This window comes from Hylobates moloch, unplaced genomic scaffold (assembly GCF_009828535.3).
Source record: "Hylobates moloch isolate HMO894 unplaced genomic scaffold, HMol_V3 SCAFFOLD_8, whole genome shotgun sequence".
In the NCBI taxonomy this organism is placed as follows: Eukaryota; Metazoa; Chordata; class Mammalia; order Primates; family Hylobatidae; genus Hylobates; species Hylobates moloch.
Genome location: NW_026652283.1, coordinates 71,209,188 through 71,221,990, shown reverse-complemented (window position 1 = coordinate 71,221,990; position 12,803 = coordinate 71,209,188).

The window sequence follows — 12,803 nt, the reverse complement described above, 5'->3', positions numbered from 1 at the left end:
TTGTCTGGGAAGACTTTCTCTCTCCTTTATTTGAAGAATAGCTTTGCTGGTTACAGTATTCTAACACGGTAGTTTTTATCTTTTAGCACTTTGAAAATATCATCCCACTCCTTGCTGGTCTGTGTGGTTTCCATTGAGAAGTCTATTGCCAGATGAATTGGAGTTTCTTGCTATGTTACTTGCTTCTTTTCTCTTGCTGCTTTTAGGATCCTTTGTGCTTGACCTTTGAGAGTTTATTATATGCCTTGGGGTAGTCTTATTTGAGTTTAATCTATTTGGTGTCCTTTGTCCTTCCTGTACCTGGATATTTATACTTTTCCCAACTTTGGTGAAGTTTTCTGTAGTTGTTTCTTTTTTAAAAAAATAAATTTTAAAAACTTTTTATTACATTATTTTGTTGAAACTGGCTTTTACTCTGTCACCCAGGCTAGAGTGCAGTGGAGCAATCTTGGCTCACTGCAACTCCTGCCTCCCAGGCTCAAGTGCTCCCCGCATCTCAGCCCCGCCAAGTAGGTGGGACTACAGGCATGTGCCGCTATGCCTGAATAATTTTTGTATTTTTTTTTTTAGAGAGAAGGGATTTTGCCATGTTGCCCAGACTGGTCTCGAACTTCTGAGTTCAAGCGATCCATTCTCTTCAGCCTCCCAAAGTGCTGGGATTATGGGCATAAGCCACTATGCCAAGCTATTTCTTTAAATAAGCTTTGTACCCCTTGCTTTTGCTCAACCCCCTCCTGAACATCAATAATTTATAGATTTGATCTTTCGAGGTAGTTTTCTACATCTTATAGGTTCCCTTCACCACCACCCCACATCCCTCCTGCTGCTACAGAGTCGGCTCACATTTACACCAGGGACAGCAGGGCAGATGGAGGAGCATGGACAGGCACATTCCTTCCATCCTTTCCTGGCAGTGTCTACGATTTCTCACTCTACTCATTGGAGCTGCAAGGTCAGAGTGAAATCCTGAGGCATATCAATTCCTGTGATGTGTGGCGGCCATTGCTACATTCAACATAAGATGTCTCTTGTGAAAGATGAGGCTACTCACCAGATACAGAGGCACAGGACTCCTGTCATCTACTCGCTGTCTCTTAACAAAAAGTTGCCATCCCCACCTTCCTTGAGCAGCAAGGTCTCACAATCTTGCTTGGTCAGAGGGCTGATCCATGGAGAACCCTATTTAATCTTAAGCTGATTTGACAGCAGTAAAACCAGCCCCAACATTTTAATTATACATTCTAAGTGGAGGATATTCTAAGGATAAGTAGATTTGCAAAGAAATTCTATACTCATTCAGTGTTTATTGTTGCTATAAATAATTTTGATATTATTATTTTAAAACTGTATATTTTCTCTAAGATAAACAACACGTGTTTACATCAGTGCTGTCAAAAAATAGGCTTTCTCTTATAAGAAAAAAAGATACATGTAAAACAAATAATCTAAATAAAAATCAGGAAAATATATGCAAACTGTTGTTCTATTTTTTAGAATATGTATTTTCTAGTTCTTTTCTGTAAAAAGACCTGGAAGCAATGCAACCCAATATCAGTATGTATGCTTAGAGACAAAATTTTGATCCTTACATACTATTTCCCCATGAAAAGAATCAGGCATCTTTTGAGAAATGGCTAATCTCATGTCCATAGCAGATAATGAACAAGATAAGCCTGGGATACTTTCTTCTTCAAGAATTCAAAGAAATTTTGAAATTTGAATTCAAAGAAATTTGAAAGTATTAATACAGGAATGTTAAAATAATATAGGAACCAACCTAAAGTTGGGGGAGGGTGCTCATATTGGCCACAAGTGAGAAAATTTAAGCACCAATATAGAGATGATTGCAGTTAATTGAAATGGTTAAGTTTATAAATTCATGAGAAAAGGAAAGAGTGAAGGCGAGACCTCCCTCCAAAAACAAAAAGGGGAAAAAAAAGGAGGGGAGAAAAGAGTACTGAATTCTCTATACTAGAAGATATTTATGAGGTTCAATAACAAAACATAGCATAAGGATTTTGTTTGGATCCTGATTAAAACAAAACCAACTACGACATGTTTTTTACCATCAGAGGAACTTTGAATATGGACCGGGTATTTTATAATACCAATGAATTATTTTTCACTTTTTTAGTTGGGATAATGGCATTAGATTATGTAAGAAAGTATATGTATCTATTTTTAAACACATATTGAAATATGTAGGGATGATAGCGTAATATATAGGATTTGCTTTCGACACTTGGATAAGAAGAAAGAAAGAAAAGTATACATAAAATAAGAGTGGCAAAAATAGTAATAAATATTGAGTTTGGCTTGGTAGATACTTTGGGAGTTCATTTACAATTATCTCAACTAATGCTTGGCTGAAAATGTCTAAAAACAGTCCTCTGTTAGGCCAATTCTCTTGTATTATTAGCAGTTGAGAATGGTTTTCCACTTTACTAGAATACCCTTAATTTCTCACATTGTGGAAAGTAAGAATGAGATAGGCAAATTTGCAGGTAACGTTACTGCCCTAACTAGAGTCTCTTCTCCCAGGAATTTTGAATTGGGAGAAAAGGAAGAAATGAAGACAGGGAGAGAGAATGGTGATGAGTCTCTAGATATGGCTAGCCCTACAATAGCTGTGTACCGGTGACCATATTCTACCAGTAGGCAGGTGGAGAGAGAGCTGATCCAGAAAGAGAAAAGTAAATTAGACACATACAGAACAGAGTCAAGAGACAGTCCTAGTTGGTGTCCCCTTGGTTTTCATTTCCTAGATTAAGTGCTTTTTGAGTTCTGGCTACATGCTTGCCCTTGGGCTCTTTATTCTTGTAATTATCTACCCCTTAACCCCATCATAAGATAGTCTGCATTGGTGTTTGTTACATGATGCCAGTGGTATTTTATGAATCCAGCCCTATGTAGCAAAGTCCATTGCCATTCCAAAGAAGTATTGGGTCAAGCTCATCAATGCCAACAGTGCTGGAGGAATTTTGTTGCTGATAAATTGAATTGTATTGCACCTGTTTTCTTAAGTGCATTGTTGGGACAGACCAGGTAGCACCTTCCACTTAATTCCTATTACTTATTTGGAGGTAGCAGCACATGGTGGTTTTATTCTTTTCATTTACCTTTGTAAACCATTCAGGGTGTATTATATGTTAAGGGTAAGACAGGGATTTAAATAAAAAAAACTAGCCAATTATTATTGTTATTATTATTGAGTCAGAGTCTTGCTCTGTTGCCCAGGCTGGAGTGCAGTGGTGCAATCTTGGCTCACTGCAATCTCCGCCTCCTGGGTTCAAGTGATTCTCCTGCTTCAGCCTCTCGAGTATGGATTACAGGCACACGCCACCATGCCTGGCTAATTTTTGTATTTTTAGTAGAGATGGGGTTTTGCCACGTTGGCCAGGCTGCTCTCGAACTCACAGCCTCAAGTGATCCACCTGCCTAAGCCTCCCAAAGTGCTAGGATTACAGGTGTGAGCCACTGTGCCTGGCCAAAACTAGCCAATTATATCAGAACCATTTCATAAGTGTATTAGGTTCTTCTACAGTGGCATCTCAATATTTCCGAACAAATGAGGACTATAAGGACTGAAGCTGAGGCAAGTGTCTAGGCCAATTAAAAGAAAATAACACGTAGTATATATGTATCAAAATATCACATTGTACCCCATAAATACGAACAAATATTGTGTCCATTTAAAAAACTGAGTGAAAGATAGAGATTTCCCATACGCTGTGCTACACACACACACACACACACACACACACACACACACACACACAAAGGAAGAGGGAGAGAAAGAAAGAACAAAAGAAAAAAAGCCAGGAAGCACGCAAGAAAGAACGAGAGAAAGAGATATGGTTAGGCTTTGTGCCCCTACCCAAATCTCATCTATCTCATCTTGAATTGTAATCCCCACGTGTTGAAGGAGAAACCTGGTGGGAGGTGATTGGATCATGGGGGTGGTTCTTCCATGCTGTTCTTGTGAAAGTGAGTAAGTTCTCATGAGATCTGATGGTTTTATAAGTGTCTGGCATTTCCCCTGCTTGCACTTCTCTCCCCGGCTACCATGTGAAGAAGGTCCTTGCTTACCCTTTGCCTTCCACCATGATTGTAAGTTTCCTGAAGCATCCCCAGGCATGTGGAACTGTGAGTCAATTAAACTTCTTTATAAATTACCCAGTCTCAGGAAATTCTTTATAGCAGTGTGAGAATGGAGAAAGAAAGAAATAAAAAGAAAAGAAAGGAAAGGAAAAGAAGAAAGAAAGAAAAAAAAGAAACAAACAAACAAAGAAAGAAAAGGAAGGAAGGAAGGAAGGAAAAAAGAAAGAAAGAAAGGGAAAGAAAGAGAGAGAAGAGTTTAGCAAATGTGATCACGTGATCAGCATGGGGAACAAAGAGTGTTTAATCTGTTAGCTGTTCATGCTGCAGAACAGGACTTATTGTTCTCTTTTGCCTTCCTCTTAACTCCTCGCGATCTTCAAGGCAAACCAGGTTAGTCCTGCCACCATGAAACCTCTTGCTCAGCTTCTCCTCTTTCTCCTCCAGTTCCAGAAAGGTGAGTGAGTCAGGGGCTCCTTCCCTGACCTCCCAGGGGGTAGGAAGTCTACACAGGCACAGCCCAGCCAGATATTTTCAGAACTGAGACTTCATATTAGGGAGATTGGGGGACAAGCAGATAGAAGATGTTGAGAGACTCTAGGACATGGGAAAGACTAACTAGGGAGTGAATGTGGGCAAGGAGCAAAAGGAAAAGAGAAAAATCTAAGGTGCATAGAATAATGACATTGTGAAAGTCAGAGTTGGAAGCATTTTGAAAGGTTCTGCATTTTATCTCCGTTGTTTTAAAAAAGAAGAGAAAAGTACTGGAGGAATCAACAGGCTTCCCCAAAGCTGCACATCTCAATAGGGGCAGGATCAGGACTAAGAAGCAGGTGTCCTGTCTGTCATCTGAGATCTTTATATTACATACCATTGAGACACCAGAACTGCAGTGACAGTGAAACTCCAGTTCTGTGGGGCAGAAACATTTCAGAAAATAGGAAGTTGTGAGAGTTTAAATCTCAAACTGAAAAAAAAAGGTGGACCAGGCAGGGCAGGGCTGGCCTCTGACTTCCCTAGTGGTCTCCATTCTGGTCTTCCAGGGCCAATAGCTCTCAGGAGAACACAACCCCAGAGACAGGGATGAGTGATCCTAGCTGGAAGGATCCCTGGAGTGATCACTGGAGATCCCAGCAGGAAGGAGAGTTTAAGCATTGCCCACTTTGAGCTCCAGCCACAACACCACTGCTAATACCTGTTTATGTCCAACATTCTTGTGGGCCCCAACATAGGGGAGCTATGACTGACTGGGAGACTTGTGGGGAAGGACAATTGTCAGGGACATTTTGTAGCCTTTTCCTTCTGTGTTCACAGGGAATCTAGTTTCACAAAGCAGCTCAACCCCACTGATGGTGAATGGGGTTCTGGGGGAGTCAGTAACTCTTCCCCTGGAGTTTCCTGCAGGAGAGAGGATCCAGTTCATCATTTGGCTTTGCAATGGAACAACTTTTGCCTTCATAGAATCCTATGAAGGCAAAAGTCCAAACATCTACTTGACTTCTTCAAAATGGCAAAAGCGACTGAGCTTCACCCAGTCCTACTCCCTGCAGCTCAGCAACCTGGAGATGGAAGACACAGGCTTTTACAGTGCCCAGATAGCCACAGAGACCTCTGCAAAGCTGTCCAGTTACACTCTGAGGATATTCAGTGAGTAAGGGCATGGAGGACCAGGTCCCTACTGGTAAGGGTGAGTGGGCTACCCACTAAGCCTGAGGGGCTGTATGACCCTTGGTAAAGGCAGTCTCCCAGTTTCACTCTTTTTGTCCGTCCAGAACCTTTTCTAGGTAGATTCTTTTTTTCTTTTCTCTCCTTATTCTTTTTTGTCCTTCTTCAGTCTGGCAGCCCCTGGCTGTGGTTGTGGCTGGCTGAAAAACATACAACTTGCCTCTTCCTTCATGTAGTCGCTCAGGAGTTGGAAATGAAAGAGTCAGAGATCTTTGCATTGAAGGGGTCTGGATTTCTTGCTGGGTTTTACTCCTTGATGATCTGAGTCTTCTGCTCCTAGCGTGGCCTGGAAAGGTCCTTAACTGCTATTTGTATCTTTTAAAATTATTGTTTCAAAACAGAGCAGCTGCTAAGGCCTCAAGTTAGAGTGGATTCTGTCATCTCTGAGAATGGGATCTGTAATGCCATCCTGAGGTGTTCTGTGGAGGAAGGAGGAGAGACCGTCACATACGAGTGGACATCAATGGGACCAGGGGCTGCTGTGTCCCATGTGGGGTCAGTCCTCAATGGCTCCTGGAGTCTGCATGACCTGGATTGGATCTACACTTGCACAGCTCTTAATCCTGTTAGCTACAGCAACTCGACTCCCATCCTTGCTGCGCAGCTTTGTGCAGGTAAGAGGCCCCTTCTGGTCTCTCTAGCACCCCTAGGAAATGTTTTAGGGTGAGGGCACAGCAGCCCTTGTCACCTGCCAACAACCCTCATTCCACTTACACACATGTGCCCTGTCCTCTCTCATTCTACTTTCTCTCTTTCAGGTTCCAAGGCAGCTGAAGGCACCTATTGCCCAGTGAAATGGATTTTCCTGGGGAACGGGCTTCTTCTCCTCGTGTTCCTTGGTGTCCTATGAACTTGGCATATCCAGGCACAGGTGCTCAGCAAAGCCTTGAGGCCTAACTCAGGGTAATAAGAGGCCACCAGTACTCCAAGAGAGCCAGGCTGTGCCCAGCTGAGGCCATTACTTTTCTGTGGCTCAATTAAATTACATTTATTGACCCGTACTCTTTTCAAGGTGAAGTACTATGGATTGTCAAAGGCCATTGGGATAAAATTTTTTATTTTGTCATGTCTGAGCCCATGTGCATGCTCATTTTTTTAAAAAAGAAGTTTGGTCAAGAAGAGATAAAACAACTGTGCGAACACCATATGTTATCTATTCTAAGCATATTTTTTCTCCACAATTTAAGGTTTCTGAAATCAAGATAAGTCATAATATAAATGTATACAGCTAAAAGGAATAGGATTTTCTCCTGAAATATCATTATTAAAATGATCTGCTTTTTAAAATTCAGTGGTGTCTTCTGTTGATGGAAATGTAAATTAGTACACTATTAGGGAAAAACAGTATGAAGATTCCTAAAAGAATTAAAAATAAAACTACCATTTGATCCAGCAATCCTACTACTGGGCATATATCCAAAGAAAATTACATGTCGAAGAGATATCTGCACTCCCATGTTCATTGCAGCGTTATTCACAATAGCCAAGACATGGAAGCAACCTAAGTGTCCATCAGTGGATGAATGGATAAAGAACATGTGGTATACATACACAATGGAACACTGTTCAGCTTTATTTACTGAGATGGAGTCTCACTCTGTTGCCCAGACTGGAGTGCAGTGGTGCAATCTCAGCTCACTGCAATCTTGCCTCCTGGGTTCAAGCAATTCTCCTGCCTCAGCCTCCCGAGTAGGTGGGATTACAGGCACATGCCACCATGCCCAGCTAATTCTTGTATTTTTAGTGGAGATGAGGTTTCAACATGTTGGCCAGGCTGGTCCTGGCTCTCGACCTTGGGTGATCTGACTGCCTCGGCCTCTCAAAGTGCTGAGATTACAGGTATGAGCCACTGCACCCAGCCAGCTTTTAAAAAAAAGAAAATCTGTCATTTGCAACGGCATAGGTAGACCTGGAAGACATTATGTTAAGTGAAATATACCAGGCACAGAAAGGTAAATACAACATAATCTCACTCATATGTGGAATCTAAAATAGTTGAACTCATAGAAGTAGAAAGTAGAATAGTGGTTACCAGGAGCTGGGGTTTTTGAGTATGATGTTGGAGACATGTTGGTCAAAGGATACACAATTTCAATTAGGAAGAAGCTCAAAATATCTATCATACAATATGGTCACTATAGGTTAATAATATATTTCAACTTAAATAAAAATTTAAAATATCTTAAGAAACAATACAAATCTGTTCAATATTTATTAGAACGAGATAGTTGAAGGGGCAGTTCCAAGATGGCCGAATAGGAACAGCTCCAGTCTACAGCTCCCAGCGTGAGCAACGCAGAAGACGAATGATTTGTGCATTTCCAACTGAGGTACCGGGTTCATCTCACTGGGGACTGTTGGACAGTGGGTGGAGGACAGTGGGTGCAGTGCACCAAGCATGAGCCGAAGCAGGGCGAGGCATCGCCTCACCGAGGAAGTGCAAGGGGTCAGGGAATTCCCTTTCCTAGCCAAGGAAAGGGGTGACAGACGGCACCTGGAAAATCAGGTCACTCCCACCCTAATACTGTGCTTTTCAAATGGTCTTAGCAAATGGCACACCAGGAGATTATATCCTGCACCTGGCTTGGAGGGTCCTACGCCCAAGGAGCCTTGCTCATTGCTAGCACAGCAGTCTGAGATCAAACTGCAAGGTGGCAGCGAGGCTGGGGGAGGGGCGCCTGCCATTGCTGATGCTTGAGTAGGTAAACAAAGTGGCTGGGAAGCTCGAACTGGGTGGAGCCCATCGCAGCTCAGGGAGGCCTGCCTGCCTCTGTAGACTCCACCTCTGGGGGCAGGGCATAGCCAAACAAAAGGCAGCAGAAACCTCTGCAGACTTAAATGTCCCTGTCTGACAGCTTTGAAAGACAGTAGTGGTTCTCTCAGCATGCAGCTTGAGATCTGAGAACGGACAGACTGCCTTCTCAAGTGGGTCCCTGACCCTCGAGTAGCCTAACTAGGACGCAGCCCCCAGTAGGGGCAGACTGACACCTCACACGGCCAGGTACTCCTCTGAGACAAAACTTCCAGAGGAACGATCAGGCAGCAACATTTGCTGTTCACCAATGTTCACTGTTCTGCAGCCTCCGCTACTGATACCCAAGCAAACAGGGTCTGGAGTGGACCTCCAGCAAACTCCAACAGACCTACAGCTGAGGGTTCTGACTGTTAGAAGGAAAACTAACAAACAGAAAGGACATCCACACCAAAACCCCATTTGTACGTCACCATCCTCAAATACCAAAGGTAGATAGAACCACAAAGATGGGGAAAAAAACAGCAGAAAAACTGAAAATTCTAAAAATCAGAGTGCCTTTCCTCCTCCAAAGGAATGCAGCTCCTCACCAGCAATGGAACAAAGCTGGATGGAAAATGACTTTGATGAGTTGAGAGAAGAAGGCTTCAGACAATCAAACTTCTCCGAGCTAAAGGAGGAAGTTTGAATCCATGGCAAAGAAGTTAAAAACCTTGAAAAAAGATTAGATGAATGGCTAACTAGAATAACCAATGCAGAGAAGTCCTTAAAGGATCTGATGGAGCTGAAAACCATGGCACGAGAACTACGTGACGAATGCACAAGCTTCAGTAGCCGATTCGATCACCTGGAAGAAAGGTTATCAGTGATAGAAGATCAAATGAGTGAAATGAAGCAAGAAGGGAAGTTTAGAGAAAAAAGAATAAAAAGAAACAAACAAAGCCTCTAAGAAATATGGGACTATGTGAAAAGACCAAATCTACGTCTGATTGGTGTACCTGAAAGTGACAGGGAGAATGGAACCAAGTTGGAAAACACTCTGCAGGATATTATCCAGGAGAACTTCCCCAATCTAGCAAGGCAGGCCAACATTCAAATTCAGGAAATACAGAGAATGCCACAAAGATACTCCTCGAGAAGAGCAACTCCAAGACACATAATTGTCAGATTCACCAAAGTTGAAATGAAGGAAAAAATGTTAAGGGCAGCCAGAGAGAAATGTCGGGTTACCCAAAAAGGGAAGCCCATCAGACTAACAGCAGATCTCTCGGCAGAAACTCTGCAAGCCAGAAGAGAGTGGGGGCCGATATTCAACATTCTTAAAGAAAAGAATTTTCAACCCAGAATTTCATATCCAGCCAAACTAAGCTTCATAAGTGAAGGAGAAATAAAATACTTTACAGACAAGCAAATGCTGAGAGATTTTGTCACCACCAGGCCTGCCCTACAAGAGTTCCTGAAGGAAGCACTAAACATGGAAAGGAACAACCACTACCAGCCACTGCAAAAACATGCCAAATTGTAAACACCATCAAGGCTATGAAGAAACTGCATCAACTAACGAGCAAAATAACCAACTAACATCATAATGACAGGATCAAATTCACACATGACAATATTAACTTTAAATGTAAATGGGCTAAATGCTCCAATTAAAAGACACAGACTGGCAAATTGGATAAACAGTCAAGACCCATCAGTGTGCTGTATTCAGGAGACCCATCTCACGTGCAAAGACACACATAGGCTCAAAATAAAGGGATGGAGGAAGATCTACCAAGAAAATGGAAAACAAAAAAAGGCAGGAGTTGCAATCCTAGTCTCTGATAAAACAGACTTTAAACCAACAAAGATCAAAAGAGACAAAGAAGGCCATTACATAATGGTAAAGGGATCAATTCAACAAGAAGAACTAACTATCCTAAATATATATGCACCCAATACAGGAGCACCCAGATTCATAAAGCAAGTCCATAGAGACCTACAAAGAGACTTAGACTCCCACACAATAATAATGGGAGACTTTAATACCCTACTGTCAACATTAGACAGATCAATGAGATGGAAAGTTAACAAGGATATCCAGGAATTGAACTCAGCTCTGCACAAAGTGGACCTAATAGACATCTACAGAACTCTCCTCCCCAAATCAACAGCATATACATTCTTTTAAGCACCACACCACACCTATTCCAAAATTGACCACATAGTTGGAAGTAAAGCTCTCCTCAGCAAATGTAAAAGAACAGAAATTATAACAAACTGTCTCTCAGACCACAGTGCAATCAAACTAGAACTCAGGATTAAGAAACTCACTCAAAACCGTTCAACTACATGGAAACTGAATAACCTGTTCCTGAATGACTACTGGGTACATAACGAAATGAAGGCAGAAATAAAGATGTTCTTTGAAACCAACGAGAACAAAGACACAACATACCAGAATCTCTGGGACACATTCAAAGCAGTGTGTAGAGGGAAATTTATAGCACTAAATGCCCACAAGAGAAAGCAGGAAAGATCTAAAATCGACACCCTAACATCACAATGAAAAGAACTAGAGAAGCAAGAGCAATCACACTAAAAAGCTAGCAGAAGGTAAGAAATAACTAAGATCAGAGCAGAACTGAAAGAGATAGAGACACAAAAAAACCTTCAAAAAATCAATGAATCCAGGAGCTGGTTTTTTGAAAAGATCAACAAAATTGATAGACCACTAGCAAGACTAATAAAGAAGAAAAGAGAGAAGAATCAAATGGGCGCAATAAAAAATGATAAAGGGGGTATCACCACTGATCCCACAGAAATACAAACTACTACCAGAGAATACTATAAACACCTCTACGCAAATAAACATGAAAATCTAGAAGAGATGGATAAATTCCTCGACACATACACCCTCCCAAGACTAAACCAGGAAGAAGTTGAATCTCTGAATACACCAATAACCGGCTCTGAAACTGAGGCAATAATTAATAGCTTACCAAACAAAAAAAGTCCAGGACCAGACGGATTCACAGCCAAATTCTACCAGAGGTAGGAGGAGGAGCTGGTACCATTCCTTCTGAAACTATTCCAATCAATATAAAAAGAGGGAATCCTCCCTAACTCATTTTATGAGGCCAGTATCACCCTGATACAAAAGCCTGGCAGAGACACAACAAAAAAAGAGAATTTTAGACAAATATCCCTGATGAACATTGATGCAAAAATCCTCAATAAAATACTGACAAACTGAATCCAGCAGCACATCAAAAAGCTTATCCACCATGATCAAATGGGCTTCATCCCTGGGATGCAAGGCTGGTTCAACATATGCAAATCAATGAACGTAATCCAGTGTATAAGCAGAACCAATGACAAAAACCACATGATTACCTCAATAGATGCAGAAAAGGCCTTTGACAAAACTCAACAACCCTTCATGCTAAAAACTCCCAATAAATTAGATATTGATGGGACATATCTCAAAATGATCAGAGCTATCTATGACAAACCCACAGCCAATATCATACTGAATGGGCAAAAACTGGAAGCATTCCCTTTGAAAACTGGCACAAGACAGTGATGCCCTCTCTCACCACTCCTATTCAACATAGTGTTGGAAGTTCTGGCCAGGGCAATCAGGCAGGAGAAGGAAATAAAGTGTATTCAATTAGGAAAAGAGGAAGTCAAATTGTCCCTGTTTGCAGATGACATGATTGTGTATCTAGAAAACCCCATTGTCTCAGCCCAAAATCTCCTTAGCTGATAAGCAACTTCAGCAAAGTCTCAGGATACAAAATCAATGTACAAAAATCACAAGCATTCCTATACACCAATAACAGACAAACAGAGAGCCAAATCATGAGTGAACTCCCATTCATAATTGCTTCAAAGAGAATAAAATACCTAGGAATCTAACTTACAAGGGATGTGAAGGACCTCTTCAGGGAGAACTACAAACCACTACTCAACAAAATAAAAGAGGATACAAACAAATGGAAGAACATTCCATGTTCATGGGTAGGAAGAATCAATATTGTGAAAATGGCCATACTGCCCAAGGTAATTATAGATTCAATGCCATCTCCATTAAGCTACCAATGACTTTCTTCACAGAATTGGAAATAACTACTTTAAAGTTCATATGGAACAAAAAAAGATCCCACATTGCCAAGTCAATCCCAAGCCAAAAGAACAAAGCTGGAGGCATCACACTACCTGACTTCAAACTATACTACAAGTC